Genomic DNA, 14,565 nt, shown 5'->3' with positions numbered 1-14,565 from the left:
CAATAAAAAAGTAGAAAATGCATAATAAATTTTTTCTTTATTTTATTATCTATTGTGAAGTTTCTTCGTCGTTTACGAGAATAATTTTCGTAGTTTTATATAATTTTAATTAAACCATAATAAAATCGTGGGTCACGTGACTGTAGGAGTAACCTTAAACGTAATTGCGACAATATGGATGAGGAGTTTCGTGATCCGAAAGCATTTACAGCTTCCGGATGCTCGTAATTCAACGTAACCATTAAATTGTTTTATATTAATTTTTATAATATTACTTCTTTCTTTAAATAATATTCAGTAGATAATAAAACATAAATATATTTTTGCAAATATTTCCGCAATTTTTTAAAATTATTTATTTCTGTATTGTGATTTTTTCTCTGTTAATTTGCTGATTTTTTTTCAATAGAAATATGATCAAATATTGAATAATTATTTCTTTATGTAAATCCTAATTATTGCAATTATTTTCGTAATAATAATTTTATTTTCTTGTTTTGTTAGGTAAAGCAGATAACATTTCCTTGGAAATATCTTTAAACAAGAAAAACAAGCAATTATTTATAGTGATATCGTCACAATACTGGCAATACTGCAATTTTTAAATATATTTTTAATTTATTTAATTTAAAATATATGCTCTCCAACTCAAATTAGTAGTGGCTTGCCCCTGTACATCATACTTTTCCTTTAATGATAGAATCATGTTGATCTCCTATCTAAACACCTTTCAGGGAAAAAGTTTTGAATTAAATAACGTGACTTCCGTTTGACATTGAAATTTCTTATATAGTTAATCGGGGCCTCCTGCTTCCAAGTATTCCATATCTGATCTCTTCTTTCATCTATCTAACTCCGTTTTCGAGATTAAGTAAAGACAGACGGACGGACGGACGATAGTAGAAATTTATAGGTCTACAATTTTTTTCAAATTACAGCCCAACAATGCAAGTGATTTTTCGTAAAAGCACTCGCAGAAAATTTTCCAATGAAAGGGCAAAGCTTGGAGACAAATAATTGGAAATTTTTTTCCACAAGTAGACAATAGAATACGGTATTGCATCAAAGATCCCATGGTCGAGAGTGTAAGGCTACATATATATGAGAAGGTAAGTGCATCTTTTCCTTCCCTCTGCGGGCGCCCATGCTTGAAATGATATAAATAAATAATAATTATTGAAATATCTGAATTTCTTTAAGTGTTTAGGATTATCTTTAACAATTGTCTAGTCATTAACTTAATTAATTAATAATATGTCTTTGTATCTTCTCGTACTGTATAGATGGAAGAAAATAAAGTTGTTTTAGTTGTAACAAAAATTATGACACATTTTAAAATAATTTTCTGGACAATTTTAGTTGAATTATTTAAAGAAATTGAATTAGAATTTTTATTTAAAATTTCGGGGGTTTTCTCACTGACAAGAAAATTTCTGTAATACCAGATAATATAGAAAAAAAATGCTGATAAATGATGATCCAGTGTTACTACAGCACAATAAACTGTGCCGTAACTAGGGAAATGCAACGGGTGCACGGGCACAGGATCTACTACAAAATGGGCTCTGAAACGAGGCATAAAATGCCTCATTTTATATATATATATTAACTTTAAATTTTACTTTTGCGGGGTCGATTTCGTAACATTTTTGGTTAAAGTTGAAAAATAATCGACCGTTTTTAGCATATTTTTAAAACATTTTTTCTATAAAAAGGAGGGGGAGCAAAAATAATATCTTGTGTAAAACTAGTTACGATATGGTAATAAATTAAATACATAAAAATATGGGAATTGCATAATTCTTTGTGGTGTCTACGTCGATGCATTTTTGACAATTGTAATGCCTATTTTAGTGTCTTTTTATCTGCCTATTTGGACGTTTTTACTGTCTAAAACTCCTAAATTTGAATAACAAAATTGGTATGCCCGTATATGCTATAGGTAAATTTTCCAGATTTCGTATAATTACTTACTAATAAATTTACTTTTATTTCCATTAAAAATTTACAAAATTCTTAAAGTAGGCTATTTTTAAATATTTATTTAAATATTTCAGCTATAATTCTATATAAATAATCAATAGAATATTCATTAGTCGAGTTTATAAGAGTTTTATAAATCATTTATCTCTTATAAATAACGAGCCTCATTAATTAGGCTGCAATTTTCAAGTTGTAGAGCCGTCCGTCTATCTGTCTGTCCTTCCTTAATCTCGAAAATGGAATTATATAGGTTAAAATCGAGACTTGATGTGAAAAGGATAGGAACCGGAGGTTCGATTAACTGTAGTATAAGTAATTAATTATATTACGATTAAAATTGTAAAGCAGTTGATATTGAAACTTATGGAAAACATGCATTTGTCCTTTTCAATAAACTACTATCTCATAATACATAATATAGAAATATTTATTATGGCGTTTAATGTAGTAGTAAATATATAAAATGGAACAATAAAAAATGTTATTCTACTACAGAAATAATCGGTTATATCCATTAAACAGAATTCTAGTTGAAAGGAAATGTGAAATGAGTCAGTGTATCAATAGCATATATTTTTACTTTCCCGACTGTTATATATAACAGAGGAAAAGTATGGCGATCGGTAAAAAATGACCCCCAAAATTTTTACATTTTTGGACTTAAGACACCTCGAAACGTCGAGAAATGCAAAAAAATTTGGAGTGTTTTTCTGTGTGTATGGATGTTAGAGTGTATGTGGGACACGACTTTGAAGATTATTCCTGTGCTTTTTGTCGAAAATTTCTGAAATTTTGCAGACAGGTTTCTTTATTATGGGCACTGATGCTCTTAAATTTTGGTGGTTATAGGTCGAGGGGGTGGAGAGATAATAAGGATCGTGTTTATCTCCAGTAGGGTCAGACTTAATGACGATTTTACTCGTTATTAGCATTTACAATATTTTTAAATAAAACTCATCCCTATCACCAAAATGAAGCCATTTTGTAATAGTTAAAAATATAAAATATTTTTAAATAAAATATGATAACAGATGGCGCCTCCAAAATTTTAAACGTTGCCGGGAAAGTTGAGCAACTCGTTGATGATTTATCTTTTTATTCTGAATTAACTATTGTTTGAAAATTAACAATTTATATTAATATTTAAATAATTTTATTATCTTTGATCACAACCAAGGCGCTCTCCGATATGACACGAAAAGATTGTAATCGTGCCACATTACAATAATAAAATCGTATTTGAAACAGTCAGAGATAGATTAATTGTATTCTCGACTTTATTGATTTTATATATTAGATAAACTGACTAAAAAATAATTATTTATTATTGATAAATCATGATACATATCATGATCAGGCCCACCAGTGGCTTGATCATTGCTTACATGATATCATTGTATTGCCTCAAAAAGGATAAAAATATGTTAGAAGAAATGAATCATATTAATATTACATCAATGTTCTTGCAATAAATAAACTTAAGCTTATAAATTCACAAAAAATAAGTTTAAAATAAACATTGTCATGATACCATTAGCATGAAAATGTTATGTTCTGTTATCCATTTTGATTCCTCGAAGTCTCCCATTGCTATAGTAACTTTTTAATCAAAACAAAAGCATTTATAAACAAAGTAAAAATAATTCCAAAGTGATTTCATGATAACGTTAATAATTCCGAAACACAGGAATTAAAATGACTCAACGGCAAAAATAAATTAAAATAGTTCATGAAATACATGTATACAAAATGTATTTCTAATTTGTAAAATTGTAAATCATTATATAAATTTTTGGGGGGCTGCAATTTGATAATTGAAGACCTATAAATTTCCAGTTTAGTTCATCCGTCTGTCTGTCGTTAATATGAAAAATCGAGACCATATGTGGAAAGTTTAGGAGACGAAGGATACGTGAANTATATATATATATTTTAACTTTAAATTTTACTTTTGCGGGGTCGATTTCGCAATATTTTTGGTTAAAGTTGAAAAATAATCGACCGTTTTTAGCATATTTTTAAAACATTTTTTTCTATAAAAAGGAGGGGGAGCAAAAATAATATCTTGTGTAAAACTAGTTACGATATGGTAATAAATTAAATACATAAAAATATGGGAATTGCATAATTCTTTGTGGTGTCTACGTCGATGCATTTTTGACAATTGTAATGCCTATTTTAGTGTCTTTTTATCTGCCTATTTGGACGTTTTTACTGTCTAAAACTCCTAAATTTGAATAACAAAATTGGTATGCCCGTATATGCTATAGGTAAATTTTCCAGATTTCGTATAATTACTTACTAATAAATTTACTTTTATTTCCATTAAAAATTTACAAAATTCTTAAAGTAGGCTATTTTTAAATATTTATTTAAATATTTCAGCTATAATTCTATATAAATAATCAATAGAATATTCATTAGTCGAGTTTATAAGAGTTTTATAAATCATTTATCTCTTATAAATAACGAGCCTCATTAATTAGGCTGCAATTTTCAAGTTGTAGAGCCGTTCGTCTGTCTGTCTGTCCTTCCTTAATCTCGAAAATGGAATTATATAGGTTAAAATCGAGACTTGATGTGAAAAGGATAGGAACCGGAGGTTCGATTAACTGTAGTATAAGTAATTAATTATATTACGATTAAAATTGTAAAGCAGTTGATATTGAAACTTATGGAAAACATGCATTTGTCCTTTTCAATAAACTACTATCTCATAATACATAATATAGAAATATTTATTATGGCGTTTAATGTAGTAGTAAATATATAAAATGGAACAATAAAAAATGTTATTCTACTACAGAAATAATCGGTTATATCCATTAAACAGAATTCTAGTTGAAAGGAAATGTGAAATGAGTCAGTGTATCAATAGCATATATTTTTACTTTCCCGACTGTTATATATAACAGAGGAAAAGTATGGCGATCGGTAAAAAATGACCCCCAAAATTTTTACATTTTTGGACTTAAGACACCTCGAAACGTCGAGAAATGCAAAAAAATTTGGAGTGTTTTTCTGTGTGTATGGATGTTAGAGTGTATGTGGGACACGACTTTGAAGATTATTCCTGTGCTTTTTGTCGAAAATTTCTGAAATTTTGCAGACAGGTTTCTTTATTATGGGCACTGATGCTCTTAAATTTTGGTGGTTATAGGTCGAGGGGGTGGAGAGATAATAAGGATCGTGTTTATCTCCAGTAGGGTCAGACTTAATGACGATTTTACTCGTTATTAGCATTTACAATATTTTTAAATAAAACTCATCCCTATCACCAAAATGAAGCCATTTTGTAATAGTTAAAAATATAAAATATTTTTAAATAAAATATGATAACAGATGGCGCCTCCAAAATTTTAAACGTTGCCGGGAAAGTTGAGCAACTCGTTGATGATTTATCTTTTTATTCTGAATTAACTATTGTTTGAAAATTAACAATTTATATTAATATTTAAATAATTTTATTATCTTTGATCACATCCAAGGCGCTCTCCGATATGACACGAAAAGATTGTAATCGTGNATAAGTAAAAAAATTATATTATTAAAATTCAAATAAGGTCAGCGATTGAAATTACAATAGATGAATTTATGGTACATCCTGTTTATCCATTGTAATTATCAAAATGAATGAGGTCAGTGAATGTTGGATGAAAACAATTTTCGATAACCTAAATAAGGCTTTGTTTTCTTAGCCTGCCAAAAATGCTTACAATCAAAAGAAGTCTAAGCAAATGAAGTATAAATTTTAATGTACACAGATCAAACTTTAATCCGATTACTTATAAGTGACACATTTAATCTGATGTTCTTAATCATGACGATGGGGACATTATGATACTACCCCCTTAATCTAACCAAAATTTAATAGCATCAATCCCACTAATATAGAAACCTCACGCTACAGATCAAAACCAAATTAAAATTTGGTTTTGATCTGTAGCGTGAAATTTTGAATAAATTCTGGATAAATCTTGGATAAATTCAGATATTCTGATCCCCTTAATCAAAATGTCCCCATTTTTCTAAACGTTTCTGAAATTTTACACAAATAAAAAGACCAATTTGCCAATTTTTAATTTGCCACTACTGATTTTGCTTTCTCTGATTTGTTTTTGTTCGTGCTTTGTCCGAATTTTCTCCGCTGTTTGCTCAAATTTGGGAGGAATTTAGCATTTTTCACAACTGTTCTTAACGTAATTCGAATATTCTTTAGAGTTATATTAAAAATTATTATAAACAAATTTTTTCTACATATTTTAGAATATAAAATTTTTCATCATCTCTATTTTGAAAATGAAGCTTTTTGCTATTTTATAATAATTAAAATATAAAGAATTTAAAATAGAATCTCATAACATATAGCGCCAGACAAAATTTTAAAGTTTGGCCGAAAAAGTACAATACGTAACCCGTTGCTGGATTTTTTTTCTTGCATAAAAGAATGATAGATAAAATTTATGCCATTGAAAAGCATTGTCTCAGTTCAATTCATACGTCAATAGTTTAAAATATATATATGAGATTTCCAAATTTAATTTATATGATTGAGAAATAGCTAAATTGTATAAATCGTGATACATTAATTATACCTTATTAATATATATAATTAACGTTACCATTAAAAAATTATATGAAAACTTACTTAAAATTACTTTGATATGGCTCTGAATTGGCTAATTTTATTACATGTAAACTGTACTCTCTAAAGAATAGCCTTTATGTTATTGCTCGATGTTTTATATTATACAATAGATTTGCATTAATCCGACAATTCCTTCCACAGAGGAGTGCCGGATTACTGCGAGTGTATAGGCTTAAAACCAGTCAAACGAATGATGTAACATGTGTCAACGATTCTTTTTGGAGGTAGGCGCAACAAAATGCTATACTGTACGTTTAAATAAATCCCGATTAAACAGGACACGATTAATATTTTTTAAAAAAATGGATGCGCATAGACTATCATACTGGAAGGTATGCCGGATTAGAGAAAGTCTACTGTATAAAAACAGAAATATGTGAATAATAAAATAAATTTAATTTATTTAAAAAAGTGAAACAATTAATGTTTTAATAATTAGAAACAAAATATAGAATTTTTCAATTATATTTTATTAATTATTAGATCTTTTATTTAATAATATAACAATAATAATTGTTATTATTTTTAGAAGCTATCCTTATTACATACTGCATTAGTATCTCAATTTTTAATGATAAGCTACTAAATAAAAGTTTTCTAGATAAGAAAATCGAATGAATTTTATAATAATTCCGACNATGCAAACTGGGAAGTCACGTTATTTCAATTCAAAATTTTCTCCTGAAAGCAGTTACATAGATGACCGGCACGACTCTATTGCTAACAGGAAAAGTATGATGTACAGGGGCAAGACAGTACAGTATAGTACTGTGAATAGCATATATTTTAAATTAAATAAATTAAAAAATATTATGACTATAAAATATGATTAAAAATTGCAGCCCAGCATACGCCTATAGTTTCAAAAACAATTTTATTAATCTTTAGGCCTATATTATGTTTATTTTAGATTTAATTATTAAATGTAATTAGTGAATTATTATGAAAGTTGTTTACCAATAAACTTCTAAATCTTATTAAATTTTATATATATTTTTTACAAACATTTCTATGCAAGTCGATATATTAAAACACTTTCTAAAATAAGACAAAAAGGAAATAAATAAATATATTTAAACTATTTCTATTTCCGTTAAGCTTGATTTTTCATGTTGCATACAAACAAGTTGAATAGAAGTCGTGTTTAATTTTACGCAAGATATATCATAATATTTCTTGCGTAAAATTGCATACATACATATTCAACTTTCAATGTAAAACACGTGTAGGAAATATCGGGATATTTCCTACACGTGTTTTACATTTCGTTTCACATTGCACAGAACATTTCAACTCAATTCTTGTTACATGTAAGCGGATGTCGGGCAGAGAATGCACGCATTCTAATGCCAAAACGGTAGCATTTTATTGACAATTGACGCATTGTATTCAGTGTTAGATTTATAAATGGGCCAGCTGGACCTTGGTCTAAGACGCAAAATTTTGAAACTAATGCCTTATTTCTCCCTTATTACTATATGTACTTATAATAAATTATTAACTGGATAAATAAATATTGAAGAAGTAATTCAAGTTATAATAAAGTGATATACTGTATAGCAATATGAAGTTCAACATACATGAAATCTGGGACGAGAGTCGCCATAGCCTAATGTGCCTAGTGAGCCTAGAACCGTAAATTCGAGACTGATTGTGTTTCGAATCTCCAATTTTAGCATCTGTATGCATGTATATATTCTTTCAAGCAGAACTCTGTAGCCTATCCAGCAGAGTACTAAGAACAATTTTGAAGTTTAAGGAATGTCTGTGAATGGAACCTATGTGACAATGAATGTACTTATACCTTCTATAACATATTCCAAGACCATAGAGTATAAATACAGAGACCAAACTCTCCATATAACTGGAAATTCCTGTCATCTGTCGATTTTAGTGCCGCGAAACTAGGTAATATACGTTATATTTTGAGTAAACGAATTTACTTTTAAATACACTAATTGCATTGCAGTGTTTATAGTTCATGATACTATAAAGCACACAAAAACAAACGAGTTTCTGGATTATCCGAAAGACTCCTGATCCCATCAAGTTCTGATAGTTGAGTTTTCATTTACTTTTCTATCTTCAAATTATTGCAGGAATTTTTTAAAATACAAATTAGAAAGTCTAACATTTTAACGTATATTGGCGCCACTTCCAGTTCGGCGATCGAAGGAATTAATTCGCTTTCTCACCTATCAGAATAGTTCTCTTATCTAGCAAATACAGCAGTTCTTACTTTGAACATCAACGTTCTGAAGACTTTATAATAGTTATTGTTTGTCGTATCCAAACAAAAACATCTTAGATGTAAAAAATTACGCCAAGTAAAAATTTATGACAATTTAGACGACGGTCAAAATTTTTCTTAGCAGTTTTTCTTAGGTAAAGATAAAAGCTTGACGCTTAAAAGCGAAATGTAAGGTAAAAATCTTGTGGGTATTGCTTCCAAGCGCCAAGCTTATTTTTAATAAATGTTTATTACGTCAATACATAAGATAGCTTTCGATACGCCGTTTATAAAATTCGTTATAAAAAGTTTTAATTAGTTTAATGAGCTTTTGTAATTCTGAGTAACTTTTTAAATAAAATTCATTTGTTTCCATGCAATTCTGTCTTTACAAGCAAAAGATTAAGCCGTAAATCTGAATTAGCTCTATTGAAAACTACCGTAAACTTTGACCTATCGACTCGAAAGTTTGGCTAGCGCTTCGCTGATAACGAGAAAGGCTTATGTTTAAAATTTGAGCTTTCTAGACTCAATAGTTTTTTCTCTACGAGCATCTTCAATGCCAGATGAATTAAAAGAAGAAATGCAGTTTTTTTTTGGGCGATTTTTGCACTTTTCAATTGCTTATATTTCGGCAATCGCTTTATAGAAAATCTTGAAATTTTGCACACTGCCTAAGAAAATAATTTTCTTTCGAACGAGATATTCAGAATTACTTCAAATATTTGGGAAGCGGAGAAATAGATTCCCGAAAATCGGCAACTCTGATTCCTGTATACATTATCAGTNAGACTTATATCTTTCTTGTACCGACCTCTTCAATTATAAATATAGTATTATACAGGGCTGTGGAGTCGGAGTCGGAGTCGTGGAGTTTTGGTGTTTTAGCCGGAGTCGGAGTCGGATGATAAGGAAAAGTCGGAGTTGGAGTCGGTAGATTTTTACGCGAATCCACAGCCCTGGTATTATATAATTCATTAATGCGTAGATAGATTAACATTGCTGTTGTCTATTCGCCAGTCTGTCTTTTCTTAATCTCGCGAACGGAGTCAGACAGATGAAGGCCGAGACCAGGAGTAGAAAATATTAGAGGCAGATGACCCCGATTAACTATATATAAACTTCCGATGCAAACTGGGAAGTCACGTTATTTCAATTCAAAATTTTCTCCTGAAAGCAGTTACATAGATGACCGGCACGACTCTATTGCTAACAGGAAAAGTATGATGTACAGGGGCAAGACAGTACAGTATAGTACTGTGAATAGCATATATTTTAAATTAAATAAATTAAAAAATATTATGACTATAAAATATGATTAAAAATTGCAGCCCAGCATACGCCTATAGTTTCAAAAACAATTTTATTAATCTTTAGGCCTATATTATGTTTATTTTAGATTTAATTATTAAATGTAATTAGTGAATTATTATGAAAGTTGTTTACCAATAAACTTCTAAATCTTATTAAATTTTATATATATTTTTTACAAACATTTCTATGCAAGTCGATATATTAAAACACTTTCTAAAATAAGACAAAAAGGAAATAAATAAATATATTTAAACTATTTCTATTTCCGTTAAGCTTGATTTTTCATGTTGCATACAAACAAGTTGAATAGAAGTCGTGTTTAATTTTACGCAAGATATATCATAATATTTCTTGCGTAAAATTGCATACATACATATTCAACTTTCAATGTAAAACACGTGTAGGAAATATCCCGATATTTCCTACACGTGTTTTACATTTCGTTTCACATTGCACAGAACATTTCAACTCAATTCTCGTTACATGTAAGCGGATGTCGGGCAGAGAATGCACGCATTCTAATGCCAAAACGGTAGCATTTTATTGACAATTGACGCATTGTATTCAGTGTTAGATTTATAAATGGGCCAGCTGGACCTTGGTCTAAGACGCAAAATTTTGAAACTAATGCCTTATTTCTCCCTTATTACTATATGTACTTATAATAAATTATTAACTGGATAAATAAATATTGAAGAAGTAATTCAAGTTATAATAAAGTGATATACAGTATAGCAATATGAAGTTCAACATACATGAAATCTGGGACGAGAGTCGCCATAGCCTAATGTGCCTAGTGAGCCTAGAACCGTAAATTCGAGACTGATTGTGTTTCGAATCTCCAATTTTAGCATCTGTATGCATGTATATATTCTTTCAAGCAGAACTCTGTAGCCTATCCAGCAGAGTACTAAGAACAATTTTGAAGTTTAAGGAATGTCTGTGAATGGAACCTATGTGACAATGAATGTACTTATACCTTCTATAAAATATTCCAAGACCATAGAGTATAAATACAGAGACCAAACTCTCCATATAACTGGAAATTCCTGTCATCTGTCGATTTTAGTGCCGCGAAACTAGGTAATATACGTTATATTTTGAGTAAACGAATTTACTTTTAAATACACTAATTGCATTGCAGTGTTTATAGTTCATGATACTATAAAGCACACAAAAACAAACGAGTTTCTGGATTATCCGAAAGACTCCTGATCCCATCAAGTTCTGATAGTTGAGTTTTCATTTACTTTTCTATCTTCAAATTATTGCAGGAATTTTTTAAAATACAAATTAGAAAGTCTAACATTTTAACGTATATTGGCGCCACTTCCAGTTCGGCGATCGAAGGAATTAATTCGCTTTCTCACCTATCAGAATAGTTCTCTTATCTAGCAAATACAGCAGTTCTTACTTTGAACATCAACGTTCTGAAGACTTTATAATAGTTATTGTTTGTCGTATCCAAACAAAAACATCTTAGATGTAAAAAATTACGCCAAGTAAAAATTTATGACAATTTAGACGACGGTCAAAATTTTTCTTAGCAGTTTTTCTTAGGTAAAGATAAAAGCTTGACGCTTAAAAGCGAAATGTAAGGTAAAAATCTTGTGGGTATTGCTTCCAAGCGCCAAGCTTATTTTTAATAAATGTTTATTACGTCAATACATAAGATAGCTTTCGATACGCCGTTTATAAAATTCGTTATAAAAAGTTTTAATTAGTTTAATGAGCTTTTGTAATTCTGAGTAACTTTTTAAATAAAATTCATTTGTTTCCATGCAATTCTGTCTTTACAAGCAAAAGATTAAGCCGTAAATCTGAATTACCTCTATTGAAAACTACCGTAAACTTTGACCTATCGACTCGAAAGTTTGGCTAGCGCTTCGCTGATAACGAGAAAGGCTTAAGTTTAAAATTTGAGCTTTCTAGACTCAATAGTCTTTTCTCTACGAGCATCTTCAATGCCAGATGAATTAAAAGAAGAAATGCAGTTTTTTTTTGGGCGATTTTTGCACTTTTAAATTGCTTATATTTCGGCAATCGCTTTATAGAAAATCTTGAAATTTTGCACACTGCCTAAGAAAATAATTTTCTTTCGAACGAGATATTCAGAATTACTTCAAATATTTGGGAAGCGGAGAAATAGATTCCCGAAAATCGGCAACTCTGATTCCTGTATACATTATCAGTCAGTGACTTTTTTACTTGGTGGGGAGTTACTGACATGGCTCCTGATAATCGGTTGCAAACCTTTATTAGTTTTTCAATTATTAAAAAACTAGCAGGTAGGCCCGACGTTGCCCGGGCAAAGGTAAGCGAAGATTAAGGTTATTACGTTTTAGTCAACCTTACCCGTTTTCACAGAATGCAAGAATTGGGTCCCCCGTTTCCAGACTAATTAGATTTTCCTGCAAAAACGAAAAAAACTGCACTTTCTCTTAAAACGTCGCTTTCTCTTAACACTTCCATTGTTACATAACACTTTCATTGTTGACACGTCCATTGTTACTTAATTAATTAATTAACACTTCTATTGTTGATGAAAGTGTTAAGCTTAATCCTGTCCCTCTCCCCCGGAGGGAATTTCGAAAAATCCCTTCTTAGTGTGCGTTTTCGTGACGTACCCTAACTGTGTACCAAATTTCTGCTTTCAACTCCTAACCGTTTTGGCTCTGCGCTTATTATTATTATCAACTCGTCTCGATTATATATATAGATATGAATTGTGTAGTTAGAATATGGCTTAGNGGTCCCCCGTATCCAGACTAACTAGATTTTCCTGCAAAAACGAAAAAGAACTGCACTTTCTCTTAAAACGTCGCTTTCTCTTAACACTTCCATTGTTACGTAACACTTTCATGGTTACGTAACACTTTCATTGTTACGTAACACTTCCATTGTTGACACGTCCATTGTTACTTAACACTTCTATTGTTGATGGAAGTATTAAGCTTAATCCTGTCCCTCTCCCCCGGGGGGAATTTCGAAAAATCCCTTCTTAGTGTGCGTTTTCGTGACGTACCCTAACTGTGTACCAAATTTCCGCTTTCAACTCCTAACCGTTGGGCTCTGCGCTTATTATTATTATCAACTCGTCTCGATTATATATATAGATATGAATTGTGTAGTTAGAATATGGCTTAGTGTTTGTTTTCATAATACTTGAAGATTATCTGACATTTAATATCATTCTGTTTGCTAGAGAAACTATTAGGGGAATTTCGTCAATTTAAGTGGTTTTTTAAAAATATTATTTAATTTAAATTAGCACAAAATATTTCCATAATTTATTACAAATTGTAACTTATTTTTACTTGAGAAATAATTTTTTTTTTAAATTTTAATTTGGTTTTGATCTGTAGCGTGAAATCTTGGATAAATTCGGATATTCGTAACTAGAATATCTGAATTTATATCAATAATCAGAATTTATCGATATCAAATTCAATAACACAGTTCTGATTTTACTTTTCCTGACTTATATATCAGAGGAAAAGTATGGAAATCGGTCAAAAAATTATCCCTCTTCCATGATTTTCACGTTTTTGGACTTAGAGGGATCTTGAAACGTGAAGTGCAAAAAATGTGGGAGTTTTTTCCTGTATGTATAATATGAATGCTAGTGTGTGGGGGGATGATTTTGTTCACCCACTTTAAAGCTTAATAACTCCTGTTTCTTTCGTCGAAAATTTTTGAAATTTTGCAGAGAGGTTTCTATATTAATGGGATTGATGCTATTAAATTTTGGTTAGGTTAAAGTTCGAGGGGGTGAGGAAATAGAGGGGAGTCGTGTGTCGTATCTCAAGTGGAATCGAACTAAACGAAGATTTTACTCGTTATTAGCATTTGCATTTTATTTATTTTTTCCTTTCTTTTTTAAATAAAATTCATTTCTATCTTTACAATTAAGCCTTTTGCCATTTTATACTAATTAATAATATAAAAAGTTTTTTTTGTTTTTTATTGAAATCTTATAATAGATGAATTACACACAATTTTAACTTTATTGCCGTTACGGAATTTTTTCAATGGGGAATTCAATCCCAATAATTCATTATTCACGAGGAAACGATAGATTAGGTAGAAACACTTTTCTATTTTTGTTAGCTAAATGTTGTATTAGCCATTGCCAGCAGATAGAGGTTATTGTTTACAAATGATAAAAATATTTGCTTTTAAATTAAAATGATTGATTAACAATTATCAAAATTGCAAATGATTGCTAATTAACATAATTATCTTTATTTACAGATGTATATTTATTCTGTTATTGCAACTTTGCAGTAAATTTTCCGCTATTAACTTATTATTAGTCGCTATTGTTTTACGATAAAGAGCAATGACTTTATCATGTTGACACTTCTGATAAGCAAAATAAGCATTTGCT

This window comes from Centruroides sculpturatus, unplaced genomic scaffold, assembly GCF_000671375.1.
Source record: "Centruroides sculpturatus isolate CEXI.00-Female unplaced genomic scaffold, Cexi_2.0 scaffold42, whole genome shotgun sequence".
Taxonomy (NCBI): domain Eukaryota; kingdom Metazoa; phylum Arthropoda; class Arachnida; order Scorpiones; family Buthidae; genus Centruroides; species Centruroides sculpturatus.
Note: the sequence above shows the minus strand (reverse complement) of the source record.